The sequence below is a fragment of the Hermetia illucens genome, chromosome 3, assembly GCF_905115235.1.
Source record: "Hermetia illucens chromosome 3, iHerIll2.2.curated.20191125, whole genome shotgun sequence".
In the NCBI taxonomy this organism is placed as follows: Eukaryota; Metazoa; Arthropoda; class Insecta; order Diptera; family Stratiomyidae; genus Hermetia; species Hermetia illucens.
This window is the reverse complement of record NC_051851.1, coordinates 32,249,993-32,268,560: the sequence shown is the minus strand read 5'-3', so window position 1 is coordinate 32,268,560 and position 18,568 is coordinate 32,249,993.

Sequence of the window (18,568 nt, the reverse complement as noted above, 5' to 3'; positions counted from 1 at the left end):
ACGTCTCCCTTGCAATCTTTTAATGGTTGGTAAAACCCCATATCGATATCCTCTTTTTGGATGTGATCAAATCTAACACAACACCATCGTCTTCATAACCGCGAGGCACCGATCATTGTCTTTTACAGTCGGCCAACACTCAAAACACTCAGATAACAGGACGGACGGCTCTACGGTAAATTTTGGATTTGAGACGTTTGTTAATACGGTGATCACAAAGAATGCAATTCCCCAATAATAGCATTAACCTGAGATATTTAAATCGCTCAGGTCACTCCCACTGACAGTGATAGTACCTGTTTCACGGGGATTGGCCGACAAAAATTCAGTTTTGTTCAGATTCAATCTGAAATCGTATTGCATGAGGCAATCATTCCATTTTGGTGGACAACTTGGTCTAGATCTTGTTTGCTATTAGACACTAGGAAAACATCATCTTCATAAAGCAGTGTATAGGGCGCTGGACGTTTTGGATATCCCATGTGGCGGTGTCCATAACAAGAACAAAGAGGAGTGGTGAGAGGGTGTTTTCTTGATGAACACCAACAAAGCCACGGAGCCATTTTGATACACCCGCCACTCTTGGAATCGATCGTGATCGAGTTCTTTTAGCACTTGGTGTTGTCATAGAACATGCCAGACCATAGAGTTCGTGTGGCACACGGTCAAACGCTTTCTCTAGATCCAAAAATGCAATATGAAGAAAGCGATAGTTCTTACGAAGTTTCTCTATGAGTGACCGAATAAACGTGTATTGCGTGTATTCTTGACAAATTCGACTTGATTATTTGAACGATTTCGCGAATAGGGTTATCATAATGCATTCGGAGACGTACAAACTGCCTTCATCCAGATCGAGCAGGTGGCGTGAGATCTTGGGCTGCACATCAATGAAGGCAAGACAAAATATATGGTGGCAACGTCAGCACCGTTGATGATTTCTCCTATCTAGGGTCGAAAATCACAACCGATAACAGCTACGATGATGAAATCCGCGCACGGTTGTTGTCAGCCAACAGAGCCTATTTCAGCTTACAAAGACTGTTCCGCTCGAAACGTCTCACCATAGGGTCAAAGCTCTTACTGTACAAGACAATGATCTTGCCAGTCCTCATGTATTCCTCGGAGACTTGGGTTCTTAGCAAGAAAAATTGCGAACTCTTAGCCGCGTTCGAGAGAAGAATTCTCCGAAGAATTTTTGGCCCCCTACATGAGGATGGACGATTCCGTAGCCTACACAATGACGAAATCTATGAGCGATACCATGACCGTCCGGTTGTGGATAAAATCCGGCTCAATAGGTTACGGTGATGATCCCACCCGGAAAGTCTATAAGGGCAATATCTATGGTAGAAAGAGAAGACGAGGCAGACCCTGTTTAAGATGGAGCGATAGCGTAGGTCAGGACGCCAGACAGCTTTTAGGGATACCGAATTGTTGGACCTCGGAGCAAAACCGGGATGTCTGGAGTTCCTTATTAAGGCAGGCCTAGACCGGATACCGGTTGTTGCGCCGTTGATGATGATGATGATAATGCATTCTAAAATCTTCATGTTATGGAATAACTACCGAATCGGACGGTAATTTAAACATCCTGTCGGGTCTCGTTGCTTTCCCCTATTTCATTCATTCATTTTATTGCTCCCACGACTTTAATGGCACTGACGAGTGCAATTGGAGGATGGACAAATTCTTCCATTGAAATTCGCTCGACATATTCTCCCTATCTATCCGCCGCGGCTCGTCGGTCGGTAAGCAAAGTACCAAGGCCTTGTCATTGAGTGAGGGCACGGTCTGTACGGTGGAAAAAAGAGACTTTTTCAAACGTTTTTTTATAATGATACGGCAATTGAAAATATTACAATATTATGGAATAACATGTTAAGAATATTTGCTGCAAATTTCAGCGAAAAATATTAAAATTCAACCCGTTGGCAGCAAATCTCCAGAGTTGTTTTGCGGTGACGCTTGTACCTTATGATTCGATCATCTGGAGCAAAAAAAAACCCAAGTGATTATATGATAACGATTTTTGGTAACACTGGAAAATTGGCATACTTGCTACTGTAAAATAAAAAGTAACAACAAACTTAAAAACACAAAAATAACACAACAGCCTTACCACGCGAATTATACAGGGAAAGTGCGTAGCAAATTTCAAGAAGATCGGTGCAATAGATTTTAAACTACACTCGTAACCGACTTTGAAAAGTTTAAGTATGGAAAAATCAGATCTTCAGATGGTTAACACTTCATATCTCCGTTAGTTTTGCCCAATCGCTCTAAAATGCAACAGAAGTTTTCGATATCGTGCGTGCGTTGGTGTCGGCTTTCTACAAGTCGATATATGATAGATCTCTCTCGTCTGAGCGAGTCTTCTTTTTTTTCAGCATTTGTCTCGTTCACAAGCGGAGTCGGCTCATCGTGATGGGTTTCGCCATTTGGTTCTATCAAATACCTGATCTGGATACAATTTCGAGGCTTTCAAATCCCCATTCAGTGTATCAAGCCACAATAATTTCTGCCGGCCTTTTGGTCGCTTACCATCGACTTCGATGTTCTTGGCTAGTGAATTCTCATTAGCGCGAATTACGTGACCAAACCATCGAAGACGCCTATCTCGTAATTTTTCCATGTTCGGTGCAACTCCATATCGATCTATCTGTTTCAATGTTCTTATGACCAGTCTACCGTAAAGGTCTGATTGATTCATCAGTCATTTAATTGAAGCGCGATCACGTGATTACCACTTCGAAATTTGCGCCTTGTACGCTCGAAATTTGCTCATAACTTCCACCGTTGCTAAACATTCGTCTTCAGTAACAGTGGAGTTTCACTCAACCTGCGTAAGCTTCCTTGACATGTAGGCTATAGGAACTTTATCTAGATTGCTTCCTCAGAACAACAAACAACAAACAACAACAGTGGAGTCAGCGAAACGTAATTGGATCCAAATCTTTGATGTCGCCCACACAATCCAAGGAGCGGCCATAGCTCTTTGACGAATTTCGGACGCAGAAAATCTTTGATGGCACCTTCCTTGTCAGAATCACTGCAAATGGTCCAATTACTGCTGATGTGCCCCAAATATCAAATCTCCTTCATGGCAAATGTACTTCTCCTGATGTTCGCGTCTCGTGTAGAGAGCAACTTCGCTTAAGAGCAGCAAGTATTCATCCAAATTAAATACAAAAATTTGATGACACAACTGACCAAGGATGATTTTTTCCATCAGTCGCTTCATGGTTTGAGGTGCATTGCACAACTCTAACGGTATGGTCAGAACTGATAGAGTGGTCACCCTGGAACTATGAAAATCCTTGGACACCTCATCCAGTGGAATTGCCATCTAGCCCCCAGTGGACATTTGATGAGAGGTAAAGGATAAACGTCCTTGGCGGTGACACTGATCATCTTTATCAAGTTTCACCATAAGAGCGATTGGTGAAGACCAAGCGCTTTACGATTCCTCGATGATTCCCAAAACCAGCATGCGATTAATCTCTTCACAGTGGAGCTTCTCGATGACATGAGAGATCTCAAGGGAAGAGGACTTTTACTCCATATTTTACCAATTTTTCATTTCTAATTTTTATTTTTATTCCTCAAAGTTCATTCTTATTATTTTCATTTTTTTCTTTCTTTCTTCTACTTTTAGTTTCTCATTTTATCATATTTCTTAGAAATTATTATTTTTTGATTTTTCTTGCATTCGGCCCTTCAGCCTCAATCTGGAATTATAATAAAATGAATACGAGCTAAATCTTTGACTTGAGGACTCCCCCTTCCCCTCCTTCTGAGCATACGAAAGCAGGACAGAAACCACAAACGCCGCGCCTCATGCACATCTGATCCAGGAGAAGCATTGATTGAGGATTGTCGTGGATCTTCCCTCTCGAACCCGGCACTTCGCTCCAAAAGTTATCTTTTTCTTTGTGTTTTATTTCTAGCTTTAGCTCGCTTTTTTACTTTCGCTGGATACGTGATATATCCTAACGCTGGTTTGTTTTTCAGGTTCTAGCCTTCTGCTATCTTTTGCTTGAATGAAGACTCCCCCTTAAGGCCAACATGGAATGATGTCATTCACTGCACGTGAGCCAGTTAATAATTCCAATCTTTCCACTAGAGATGGGTAGGTGATACAAGGTGTGATGCCACCTTAAAGTGTGATATCACATTACCATCACTGAGGAAGATCCAAACATTACAACTTCACCTAACATTACCGATGTGACCGAACTGATGTTGTAACATGGCAGTTTTCGATGCCGACGTCGAGTATCGTCCTGCCTTTGGGCTTGCTTTAAGCTGGCTTCGAGGCGGCTTTGGGCTGACTTCAGGCTGGTTTTGGCCTGGCTTTGGGCTAGCTTTGAACTGACTTCGAGCTGACTCATATCCTTATGGGATTTTTTATTGTGCATGAAAGGTTCATTCATTCTTCATTGATACTTATTTAAGGTTATCGTATACTTGACGTTATGAATGTAATAAATGTAAGCCAAATTATTCTAATATTTGAACTTCAAGCTGTCGAGTGTTGATATTTGATGTCGATGATATAAAATCATATATAGTGTTAGGCGAATGGGAGACGATGTTTGTAATAATACTTAGAAATATCACCTTTTTCAAAAGATGATATGATATCACATTACCTACTAAGATGATGTTTTGCGCACCTCTACTTTCCACCAAATTTCGTGTTAATAGGTATAACCGTTTTTGAGAAACGAACATGTAGACTTCAGCCTCCGTAAGTCTAGCTAGAAAACTTTCAAAAAAAAAAGTCGGCAACCCGGAAGCTGAATGCTTCAGATGTGAAAGGTTTTGTCTATTTCTGACATATTTGAGGGATCATTTGCCCCATTTGTATCTAACTCGCAATGCTTATGCATTCAGTATGCCAAACTATTCATTTTAGTGCAAGTCTGACATTCAGTCTTATATTACTCTCTTGCGACAGCTTTGACCTATTATAAATTTGTTAGTGATCATGCAATTTTCACTAAACTTGGTATAACTTATATCTCTGCAAAATTTTATGATTTTAGGATGAAATTAATCGGAGCTTCCACTCAATTTATGAAAAATATTGTTATATACTATTATTAACTTTATTTAAGCAGGGGCAGCCGGACAACTAATGTGGATGGAAGTGTTCTCTTCAAAACATTCGCGGAGCTAGACGTGGTACTCGCGAATGTTGGGGCCTCGTACACCTTCCTGGAAAGAGGCCGGGGTCGATAGTCGACCAGATATACGTGAATACTACTTTAGCCAGTAGAGTTGCTTAGCGTGTCAGTGAGGACTATACTCACAGTAATCACCAATCAATAGAAATCAAGAGCGGATCGAGCTCGAAAAAGAGTTCTCGCAGAATGCCGGGTGGTATGCTCGGTTGGACAGCGAAAGCTTTTGAGGGGGACACGTTTTTCGTTTGCAAATCATCCAACGGGTGACGGAAACATGCGATGTTACTATGCCCAGAGGACGATTGTTCCCCAGTAGGCAACCCAACTACTGATGGAACAACGAAATCGCAAGCTTGTGAGCCGCATGTTTCCGAGCAAGGAGGCTTTGCCAGAAGCTCAGAGGAAAACCCGGTGGCGACGTTCGAGAGGAGGCACACAGGTGACTGCGTAGCCGCCTAAAAGAAGCCATTCGGAGGAGCAAGAAGAAATGCTTCAAACAGCTGTGTTACCATGCCGACATAAACCCCTGGAGCGAATGAAAAGGCTGCGGAGATCACCCCAGGTGACCTGTCAACGTCCCCTGAAACAGATGAAGGCAAATGGTTGTCCAGTTAAATGAGGGCATAATACCTGCAGTAACTATTGAGGACCTGGGGCAAATATGTGGAAGGATCGGTGACAACAAAGCCACAAGTTTGGATAGCATCCATAATTGAGCTTTGAAACTGGCAGCGAAAACTAGGCCTGACGTTTTCGCTAACACTTTCGAGGCGTGCGCAAAAGAAGAAGTATTCCCTGTCCAGTGGAAAAAGCGAAAGTTGGTGTTGCTTCCGAAACCTAGTAAGAGACCTGGAAAGCCAGCATCGTATTGTCCTATCTACCTGCTGGATACAATGGGGAAGATGATGGAAAGAGTCATCTACAACTGATATGTCGAGTGTACCTAAAATATTTGAGAAATTTGTCAAAACTTGAAAGAACTTCCCGTTATTTTAGACGAGACGAGAGACGTTTCACTATCACTGATGATAGTGATAGTGAAACGTCTCGAAAGTGAATCTACTGTTTTTGCAGCTGGTCTCCAACATTGGTCAGGGTCAGCCTAGTTAGTTTTACTAATTTTATCGAGATATTGAGTTTTCTGGCCCCGTACAGTTTTACCCTGGCTACGTGCTCATAGGCGGCTTTTAAGTCCATGAAAAAACAGTGCAACTGATGGTCATATCTCAACAGTTCTTCCACTGATTGCCACAATCTCTCTTCCAGAATGCACTACGAGCGATACTCAACAGTGTGATGTCTTTATAGCTGCTGCACCGAGTGAGCTCTCCTTTCTGATGTAAGGGCAGATAATACCTCGTTGCCAGTCGTCGAGACCTTCAAATTGTTGGAATCCTAATCATTTTTTGATAACATTCCAAGTCTTAGATTGCAGCAAATTTGCACATTCTTTGATGTGTTTTGACTTTGCTAGTAATAGTGCGATTTCCATGAAATTGGCAGTATTATCTTCTCTATTATAGCCTTATGGAGACTTCGGCTATTTTCTAAAAAAAATATAGTAATAGCGTTATTTGGCGGATATCGGTATAGAGGGTAGTTTGGGGCCTAGACACCGTATATTGGCAGCTTCGTGATTCTTTTAAGACTTTTTGGTTGGACGTTACAATGTTACTCACTGCATGTGTGGGGATTCACAGTTCCCAACCTACCATCAAATTTCGCGTTAATACGAATAGGAGTCACCATTTCTGAGAAAAGTGTGTGTGACAGACAGATAGCCGGATGGGCAAACACCCGTTCCATCATGCTTTATGTAGTCATGTGGGGATAGAGCTGCATATCTTATCTAATGCACAAAAACTGAAGACCAACCCTAAGGGTAGGTTCTGCCTTCAGGACTGTGTCAGATGATGCGGCATTCATCACTTCGCTAATTATGCCGATTGATATCTTGGTAGCCGAAGTTGCAAACATACAATCTGCCAAAAAAGTACCCGGAATTTGTAAATAAAACTCAAACTATTAAATTATTTCACAATATTTATTTTGTCACCTTTAAAGTGGGCTCTGTCTAATGCAACACATATGTCTTTTCCATTCTTCGAAACATTTTTCGTAGGTTATTTTTAGTACAGCTTTCAGCTCCTTCAACGAATTTTGGTTTTTCCTTGTCATATTCATAGAACCAGGTAAGATAAGAAATGACTCGATCTGGCATGACCAATGAAGGCGGCAGGTGTTATGCCCCAATTATCGACGAAAATCGAACGAACTGGCTAGTGAGGGATATTAAGGTTTCATCATATCTCTATTAAACTAGAATCTTAATTTTCGAACACAATTTTTATCACTTCCTCTATGTCTTCATCTGTTGCGAAAGTTGATGATCAGAACGAGGCAAATCATCAACCACTTCACGACCCTCTTTGTATGCATTGTATCATCGTACGCTTGCTTTTTTGATAAAATTAAATCATTATAAGCTTCTTCTAACATTTTCAATAATTTCGAACATGAAATTCCATTTGCTACGCAAAATCTAACTCAAACTCTTTGTTCAATCTTAATTTTCATTATAAAAATCGTGGCGTACTATCGGTACCTACTGATTCAATCAACTGCCGTTAACAAACTAATCGACCAATTGTTTTCAAATAATGCATGACAATTAAGTACAGTGTTGTCTGCTTGTACAAAAAAAATATTTGAAAGACTATTAACGCGGTTTATTTAAATTACAAATTCCCGGTACTTTTTTGACAGAATTGATACAACATCAAATCCTTCTCTTCTTTATCGGAGTCAAAAACACCGAAAGGACGAAATCTATAGCTAGATGGCAATAGCAACGAAACTACTCAAAAATGGTTTGTGGACAAACTACTTAATCCCTGCCATCGAGGAGTAGCTGGAAAGAAGGCATGGGGAAATCAACTATAAACTCACCCGGCTTCTCATCGGTTATCGAGGTTACCAGTAGTGCCTACATAGCTTTAAATTGGACACCTATCCTGCTTGTCCAAACCAGGATAGGACCCAGCGGACGTATTGTTCTAATACCTGAAGTTCGTGGAAGAAAGAAAAAACCTAGAGGAAAATCTAAGTGAAATGTTATCACCGGAACATTTAGTCATTTAGTCATGTCAGGAGAATTGGGATGTAATCAACTCCATGATCGCAACGATCCGTTGTAAACCGCGAAAAGCTTAGGAGGTCAAGAAGACTGAATCAAAAGCACCGCAGCAAGAAGAAAGAAGAGATAGCTAGAGTGGGTTAACTGCACCCCGTGGTATAATATCTACGGGGCTTGGAGGGGTAAATATTGTTTAAGGATGTAGCAAAAATAATTTCAACTTTTTATTATAGAATTCGCATTGAAGGCATAATCATTGCCGGTTTCCACCCTAAACCTTTTCCAAAACTTCTTCCAGGATCATTTTTTCGATGAATATTGAACGGAGTTCAATAAAAAATGTAACAAACAAATATTTGGGGAATTTCCAATAGATGAAAATATTAACCCTTTATTCAGTCAGGATGTACGTCAAATCCTTCAGAATGAATGGCATAACTTCCAGATTTAGCATCCTTAACTCATTATACCAGGTTCAGTATAATTCTCATAAATCCTTAATATCCTAAGCTACTTACTGTATACAAGGAAAAGCCAACGAGTGTATTTAACCATCCCCGATCCTTTCCACTCCCGCGCTCCTGGAAGTTTAAATAAAGACACAACTATACATATACAGAGAGCATCGGATAGATACAGAATGGAAACGACTTGCAGGCTCCAATAAAGTTGCCGTAGTGCAACGGTGAACTCTACTGGCGTCTCCATTCGTGTGAAGCCGTGTAGCTAACGGCTATGCACTGCTGCAATTGCCGTGCCAGCGAAGGCGGTGTACGCATGCAATTTTTCTAGTTCGGTAAAAAGGATGAGATAGCGAAAATATAGGTTACGAAATCGCTGCTCCTAAAACAAATCCACTAACAAAACGGAGCCTTCAAGCCGAGCACCGTCCTCAAACGAATGGAGTGTCCTTAATGCATTTCTTAACATTTAACCGCTCGGTATTTTTAGATGAAAGTGTTTTTGGGGAAGGTCAATTAAGGTTACACATCCGTGAAATATGCCTTCGTAGTTGGAATGCATGGAACAGAAAGAGAAATTTAAATTAGTGTGTTCTGGAAATCTAAGGATCTGATTTTAAGGGAGCTGGAAACGGGACGTCGGTGGTAAATCCTTGCTCAAATTTATGAGTACTTCGAGCACGGGCACCTTTCTACCGTTGAAGCCATGCTAAAGATGAAAGAAATATCTGCATAGGACCGAATGTAGATGTTACATCACGAAAGATCCCAACGGGAGACAAGGAAATTACCAGGATATCGAAATGCCGTCGGAACGGAATGCAAAAACACATTCAATACGGAATAAATTGCCTCGCAAATTGGTCTCAGTACACTAGCAAATTGGGTCAATAGTCTCAATCCTTGATTCTATGGAATTCTCCACAATAACGAATATCTAATCTATGCATGCATACGTATCCTCATCGGTAAGCAGGCATTCCACCGCCCATTCCAACCCCCAAAAAGCTTTAATGCATTAATCCCAGGCAGGCTGAGTTGTAGTGGTAATCTGATAACAATTGAGAGTAATAGGTTAAAATAGGGGCGGATATCGAACATGATTTTTAGTTCGCCTGTATGAACGTTGCCTGGGTGCAGGATCGCTGTTCATCATATGCATATGCATGTCAACTTCAACCGCTGTGAACATTTATGGTTGGGCTTACGAGACTTGTCCTTCTTCTCGCATTGAACATAACGATTTCTTGCTCCGCTCGGCGCGACATTTTCATGAATTTTAATTTAGCAGATGGAAGGATGCCAGCAACTCCCGATTGAATGATGATGAAGCTAATGCAGAAGCAGCGATTATTCAAGTGTGAATTTCAACGAATTTCACTGTTTTGATTTTTACCAGAAAATTTGGGAAAGTCGTAATGTGGAATCAATGCCGTTTGCAGGCTAGTCAGGTAGCGTTGTTTCCAAACATTGATTATATGTGGTGGAGACTTTTTGCGGTGTTTTTCACAGAAAAGGCAAAGCCCAAATGAATTAGTTTTTCCGGAGATTTTTCAGGTGTTTTGGGTAATTATCAGGTGTCGCTACACCTGAGTTGTCAGCAACTCAATGAAACCCTTTCAAAGAAACTTAATATGTTATCGCCAGGTCCTTGAAAATAAAAACTCGTTTCCTATCAGATTTACTGGGTGATCCCCTGCAACAGTTGCGCAGAGGTTTTCTTCTAAGTTGTGCTCTCGCTCATAGCATTAACCGCAGGATAGTGCCCCGTATTCCAGTCAGGTTGCTGAATTCTTGAAACAACTTCAATTCAAATTGCTTTTCCTGATCTGAAGTGGTAAGGCAAATGTGGAGTTCCTTACGTAGAGGAATACTTTGGCAACTGTGTTTGCCCCTTGATCGAGAGGTGCTGATACCTCCGGTCAACGAGAGGAACGGAGTACTGACGTTCAAGGAGAAGCGCTGCTCAACGACCGCGGCTTGGCGACGGGATCGAAATCTCATTCGCCCCTTTCTAAATTAATTTGCTCAAATAATGCTTTTCATAATGTGCAATTACCCTAATGTTCGCCGCAGATTACACATTATTGAATGCATTCGTGCGAATTAATCTTGACAGCGGGGAATGATTTGCCGCATCCGTAGGCATGAACTCAACAGAGTTCAAAGCATGGGTATGGGGACCGGTTCTTGGTGTACCAGCTGGACTGGCCGGTGAGGTAGGAAAAAAGTTTGGATTGGCACCGGAGGCAGCCGTGAAGACGGGAGGTAACGATCGAGGCATTTACGCGAGAGCATCTGGTGGTATCGAGCAGCCCCTGTCCCGACTCTTGAAGCGGATCTTTCCCACATCAACACAGCCAGGAGTGTAAAGAGATACGTTGGAGCAGAGCAAGTTTCAGATTGTTTTAAAGGCGCCGATGAAGTTGTTATCCCAGCGGGCGTTCCACGTACACTTGAAAGGACTCGAGATGATTTGTTCAGCACCAATGCTGCTATCGTTCGCAATTGTCCAAAGGCTTTAATTGTGATTATTACAAATCCTGGTCTGAACATCGAAGTCGATGGTAAACGACCAAAAGGCAGACCTAAGCAACGGTGGCTTGATACGCTGGATGGGGATTTGAAAGCCTCGAGATTGCACCCAGATCAGGCACTCGATAGAGCCAAATGGCGAAGCCGATCAAGATGAGCCGAACCCGCTTGTGAACGGGACAAAGGCTGAAGAAAAAGAAGAAGACAAATCCTGTGAACTCGTGTGTATCAATTGCCGCAGAAGTGCTAAAATACAAAGAAAAGGACTAACCTCGTCGCCTCTCCGGTGTTTCAATTTTGGATATTGTCCTTGTTCAAAGGTTCATTTCGGATCTAAGTAAAGTTGTTATTCCGGTGATCGATGAACATTCTGGATTTACAATTGTTCCGGTGATATCACAATGTAAACCAAAACGGATCATTGTCGCAGCCCGATCTTGAAAATTCCCGCGCGCAGCTTATGTAGAAGCGACCGACCTCTAAAAGGTTTTCTTTTTTATATTAAAAGTGTAAAATTTTATTTTGTAAATTTACCTTTTCTCCTAGTTTTTTTTTTATTATTTTTCCACTTTCTTTGATTTTATTTAATTTTTTTTTCTATCCATTAATATAAAATTGTTTACAATTTTTCTTTTATTTTTACATGTTTGTTTTTTTTTTTTTTTTAATTTGTTGGAGTAAGTCACATATCATTAATTTTGAATAATTTTTGATTGATTTGAAGACTTCCTTGCTCTCTCTCTTCCTCCTTGATCCCGCAAAACCTGGACATCCTGCAAATGACGAAACGACCGGAGGATGTCAAGGAAGGGTGGGAACCTCAGGTGCCGCGCCTCAATCACGATCTGAGGCAGAAGAAGCAATAATCGGGATTGTGTTCCGTCGTGGATCTCCCCCCCCCCCCTTTGATCGCGGCACTCGGGTCCGGAGATTTACGGCTCCACGCACGCTTTCGAGTCGTTTTTTTTGTTTTTATTTTTCAATTTTAGCTCGCGTTCTGGTTGTTATTTGTTAGGCAGTCGAGAACTACTTGTGTTATCTATTTTGAAATCGTAGATTCAGTTATGAGCCTAATAACAGAGATCTGCGGAGCTTCCATGCCCAGCAGTGCACCGAGGTGTGGCATGTACCATAATGAGTACAGATCAGCCAAAAGGAGACTCATCAGCGCAATAACCAGGAGCAGAGCTCGCTGCTGGCAGAATCTGACCGACGAGGTAAATGGAAACCCGTTTACAAATTGGTAGCCCGAAAAATCGGGGCTCTGCGGAAACCCTGATCACTTAAGGTCAAGCAGAAGGACCGAATTGTACGGCCACTATTCCCTGCACACTCCGTACGGGATAATGAAGTCAGTGCGGACGACGCCAAGGACTGCCCAGTTTTCCCTATAAAAAAGTTGGAACGGACAGTCCTCTCTATGAAAAGCAAGAGGGCGCCAGAAGCGCAGAGGTGTACAAACTGGTATTCCAAAATCAGCCAGACCTAATGTTCGGCGAAGGTGTTCCTCGTAACGCTTGACGTCAGAAACGCCTTTAATTCCGTAATATGGAAAGACATTCTAGGCACACTAGACAATAATTTTTACGCGCCGAACTATCTCTTACCGATATTGGGGGACTATCTGAGGAACTGGTCCCTGTCCAATGAAACGCTAGAGGGTCAGAGGAAGATGAAGATCACGTCGAGGGTGGCGCAGGGATCCATTCTAGGGCTGGAAGTTTGGAGCGCTATCTATGATAGTCTACTTAAACTCGAGATGCCAGAAGAGCCACGCCGTCACGTCAGTTATGCAGATAATGTCGCGGCACTTGTTGCTGAACGCACTATCGAACAGGCCCAAGTAAACTTGGTATATTGATGCCACGGGCAAGCGGATGGATGACTGTTCATGGTTTCAACCTTGCACTGGAAAAAATCGAAGTAGTCATCCTGACTGAAAAGAGAATTCCGACCCTGCTCTTAGCAAGGAGGTATATCGTAAGCTTCTCCAGCAAGTACAGATACGGGGCAAGCTTTGCGGGTGACGTCTGCGTACCGTACTCCCTCTGATCGCGGGAGTGATCCCCGTTGCCCTTCTTGCTAAGGAGCGTCAAGCCATATGCAAGCGCAAGGGAGAAAAACCAAGCCTGGTGGTTGCTCATGAAGAACGACGACGCACCCTAGATGAGTGGCAACCCTTTTGTCAAAATAAAACTAGAGGCAGATGGGCTGCGCGGCTCATTAGCAACTTAGATGCGTGACTGAATCGGAAGCATAGTGAAACTGACTATTCCCTTACCCAGTTCTTAAGATGGCATGGAGGTTTTCAGTCTTACCTGCACAACATTGGAAAGGCGCGATCTCCAGGTTGTGTGTTTTGTAATGCAGTTGTGGACAACGCCTATCACACTTTTTTTTCTTGCGGAAGGTGGAATGAGATTCGTCAGCAGCTCTATTTAAACACAGGGGATTTCTCTCCAGACAAAATTGTCAAGGTGATGCTGAGGAGTGCTGATAAGTGGAGCCGTGTTGCCCATTACGTTCGGGTCCTCCTCGTTGCTAAGAAGATAGAGCAGCTCGACCGGTGGACCGGTGGGTGCTTTGCACTGGCAGTTCCATTCCTCCTCTCCTCTCCAGCGAACGAGTGGAAAGGCTTGCGACCTAGAAGGTGCCATTAAAGCGACCGCGATAATGAAACGCCAGGAAAACGCCCATCAAAGTTCTACACTCATGTCCAGCTGCCTGGAGCCATACATGCGGATCGACGAGTAATTTTCTGTCGCAAGTTTTCAACGATTGCGGTAATAAATTATGAATCCGGGATACGAGTACAGACAGGCGCTTGATGAACTACTCCTTTAGTCTTTTGTAGGAGCAGGTCTTGAGAGCGCTGGAGACAAGTTCAGTTGTCTCCTCATCTAGCCCGAGCAGCGAGTGATTGAAGCGTGTGGTATCCATTGCAACGCCAGCCGAAGTGAATTGAGCCTCGAGCTGGCGAAACCACCCTGCCGGGTTGCTACGCCAAAACAACGGCCTCGTACTGCCACGGCAGTTACTCAGAGACTTCCCTTCACTCTATCATTGGATATGTTGAGTGGAAGTGAAACAATTCACAAAGTCCAACGGCACGCAAACTAACTTAATCAATTTAACTATAAATTCTTGATCCGAATGATTTTTCCGCGCTGGCCCACGAAAACGGCGACGATGTGAGAATGCGGGAGAGTGGACTTCACTTCATGACGTAACCAGCAACATAACTGTGGCTCCTCCTTGATATGTGACCTATCTGCCCCCTTCCACTTCCGCTTCCCGATCAAATGCGTACTAGTGCTTTGTACGCCGAACAAGTTGTTCCTTCGCGATAATATCAGGCTCTCCAGATACACTCCCTGTTCATGCTATCGAAAGCTTTCTCGAAATCAATGAAGAGCAGCTGTAGTGAACATCTAAACTCCGCGCACTGCTACAAAATCATCCGTAGGGTGTTGATGTGGTCAATATAGGAGGATCTGGGTCGGAAACCGACCTGCCTTCCGTCGATCAATTCTTCGATATGTTCTTTGATGCGTTCCAGAATTATTTTAGCTATTCGCAACGGCAGGGAGCTCGGATTCCCAAGATTTCTGTACGAGTGAAAGTACATAGCAGATCAGCAGTAACTGCAGATGCAGCAATAAATAACGCAATAAGGCACTATCTCCGGATTGTGTGTTTTGCAATGTGGTTGTGGATGACACCCAGCACATCTTTTTTTTTCGTGGAAGATTGGACGGGGTTCGTCAGCAGGTCTACTTAAACACAGGGGGATCTCTCTACAGAAAACATTGTCGAGGGGATGCTGAGGAGCACTCACAGGTGGAGCCGTGTTGTCCATTACAATGGGGTCCTTCTCGTTGCAAAGAAGATAGAGCTCGGCCGTTGGAGGAGCCGGATGGCAGGGGGTTCCTTGAACTGACAGCTCCCTTCCTCCTCTCCCCTCCCGTTGGTGAAAGGAATTCCCTGATTTGAAGGCTCCGCAAGGCGGGAGAGGTGGGGTAGTAATGTGACAAACGATTCCAGGCTAGCTCTCGGTCGGTGTGGAAGTGAGGTAGTCCGACTATGTACCGTTGCAGGAGTCCAACCCTCTATGGATAAACGCATTCACCTACCCCATCCAAAAAAAAAGTCAAACTTGCTTACTAAGGCGACCATGGACTCTCTAGTCTAAATCCGTCTACTGTTTGACCGCATTTCTTAAGCTAACAACTACCCCAAAAGGAAGGACAGTCATGTTGTTCCCGGGCGGAATCAAGTACGATTTTTCATGGTAGAACTGCCCTAATTATACTGAATTAACCGAATTTTTTTTCAACTTTTCTGCGATTTGTGCTGCGCTTAACCTGAACTTAGGATCAGCATATTATGCACATAATTTTTCGGCAACTCGTCCTCTATACGAAATAGGACATTCCCTTTTATTCAGGTTTCCTGATATCTTCTTACCAATATATCCATAACCAATCAACTAATCAATCTAATTGACATCAGATCTTACAAGGGCGTTTCGGATATTCGAATGACCTACATTCCTGTTCTCACTGCAATCCAAACCACGCTTCAATCTTATGAAGCCATCTGATCTGAACTGCGAGCCTTGCCCAGAAGTCGTGGTTATTTCATGACCTTCCCCCACTAAAAACGTAGTAACTTTACCCGCAAATCCAAATAATTCAGTACTTTTGAATTCAACTCCTAACGACGTTCAATCTACGAAACTCCTCCACATAAGGCACGGAACCACTTTTAAAGCTTCCCATCCGATGTCATTCATATCATCCTCTCTGAGCAGATATCAGATTTCCATTCCTTAAAGCTAAAATTAGACCACAAATTCCCCAGCAATTTATAAAGCGAAGTGCTCATTGCCTTTGTAAGTGACACGAGTGGCTTGATGTCAGGAAGTATCATCTTCAGCTTCCAAGCTGCCAACTATTTGTAAAATATAGCAATACAGATCTAAAGCGAGGACTACGGCCATCTGAAAAAGATTCTCTCCTTATCCTTACATATGAGCATCATTCCGGCGGAAAGCTTCCTTCAAAGCAAGGACATATTATATCAAGTTGCTCTCCATTTTGCCAGCAGCAGCGGAAATAATCTGATGGCTATTTATAAAAACTTAAGTTTTGTGCAAACTGTATAAAAAGGACATTATATGAGCACCGACACATTTACATACGTACATGCGGCAACGTATGGTTGGCATAGGAGTCCTGCGACAGGCTATAGGCAATTGTGTCTCTGCTCGCTAGTGTTTACAACCCTTATCTGCTGGTATTGTAATTCATGGGAAGTAGTCACATAAGGGGCAACCATAAGTTGCTAAAAGCCCACTTGTTGATGTTTCCAGGCAGGCACGCCACTCTGACTCGATGATTGATATTTGATATTGATAATCTCATTGATGAAATGACAAAAAGTGGAATTGAATGTTGTGGAGACATGCTGCTCCTAATTGAAGTGTGATTAGTTGGTTAAGGGACATTAATGGAGACTGTGAAAGGGACGTCAATTTAAAATAGATGAAATGAACAGAGATTGACCTCATTCGGGTCCCTAAATGGGACAAACATATCCATCCGCAGATGAAGCTCTACAGCCGGAAACAGGAAGGATTCGCCCCAAAATAAATGGGTCCTTGTGGAAATCAATCGTGCAGGTCAGCAAGCAGTCAACTGTTCGAAGGGAGAGGCGACAATACCCTCCAATGTCGAATATATTTTGCAATTAGTTTTTACTATTTTCTTCCTATTTCTGCTCTCGAGGAAGATTCCCTATATTCTTAATACGAAGCAATATTTCAAATTGCTATATCGCAATATTTTCCCCATCCTTATCATTTGACGCATTTTCGCATCCACGAAGCAAAGTATTAAAATAATGTGCCTCTTTGTTAGTCGCAGCTCCGCCTCTGACAAATCTCCCGCCTGCAGCTGTATCTAAATGGCATCGCTGAATTGCTAGAAAAGCTATAATAGCTACTTCTATAGATTTCCTTGAAAGTAGAGCATAACATAGCATCCTTTGCACGTAAATTACATACCTTAATCTTGCTGCATGTTATGCGTTGTAGAGTGTGCCATCGTTTTAAAAGGCAACGTTGTAAATAATGGTATTTTTTCAGGTTTAGGTAGCATGCATTCACCGGATAAGGAAGGTTATAAGGATTTTGGCAGGCAGGGTTTTTAAACCACACCATGTTATTTACAGAATATGCTGCTCCCAAACGCAGATAAAGGAGGACGGTTTGAAATAGTGTACTAAGTACTATTCTCGGTAAAATGAAAATAAACCGCTGAGATCATTTCATTGTCCTCCTGCTACCAAACGAAGTAGCACCCAGCCGACGTGTCCCTTCATGCGGATAAGGGAACGCTCGGCGGATGTGTTATGGCCATGCACATGTACGCTTCCCTGAGACATGTCTGCATAGGCATGCTTATGCGCAGACCGGGTAGGTGGGAATAAAAAGCCTTCCCGAGGATAAAAATTTACTATAGGAAGGATATCCAGAAATAAAACTAAACATGGAGGAACAGAAAGGGAATAAAGGGGCTTCGGAACCCCAGCACCGGCAGTTTTTGGGAGTGGACAAGCGGGCTCTGGGACTAGAACTAGCTCCATCGACGAACCCCCCACCCCCCCCCCCCCCCAACACACACGAGCACAAGTCCCAGCGATCGCTACCCGCACTGGGAAGTGTGTAGCGGAAGTCTTCGATGAGAAAGAATCCTTCGCGCCGAATCGCCCGAACGATAGAGGCAACAAACAATCAGGAGCTGCCTTTACTGTCCTAGGTAAAAAGATCATGGAGCTGTGTGAATTCATCAAGGAACGCAGGAATATTTTTAGATGTGGATGCTTGGTCCAGTTTTAGACGTGATAACCTTCACGATTAAACTCAACTTCAGAAACTTACTCCACATGCGGCCTCGTGACAGACCGCCAGCCGTGTAGGCGGCAGTACAGTGCGTCGGCGGAGAAGAATTCACTGCCGGCAATGCAGTCGTGGTTCATTCCTCCAATGTGCCTCCACATCACTCTGGCCCCAGCTGAAACCGCGCCAATGGGGTTACCGGGCGAATCTGACGCTTCGCGGGCACTTGTTCGGAGCGTCCCCCGGTTCGCCGAATGCTTTTATCTTCGACAAGGAGACCTATTTGGGCCCGCCCCCAACGTCGAGCTTGAAGGAGTGCTCCCGTCGATACAGGACTTTAAAG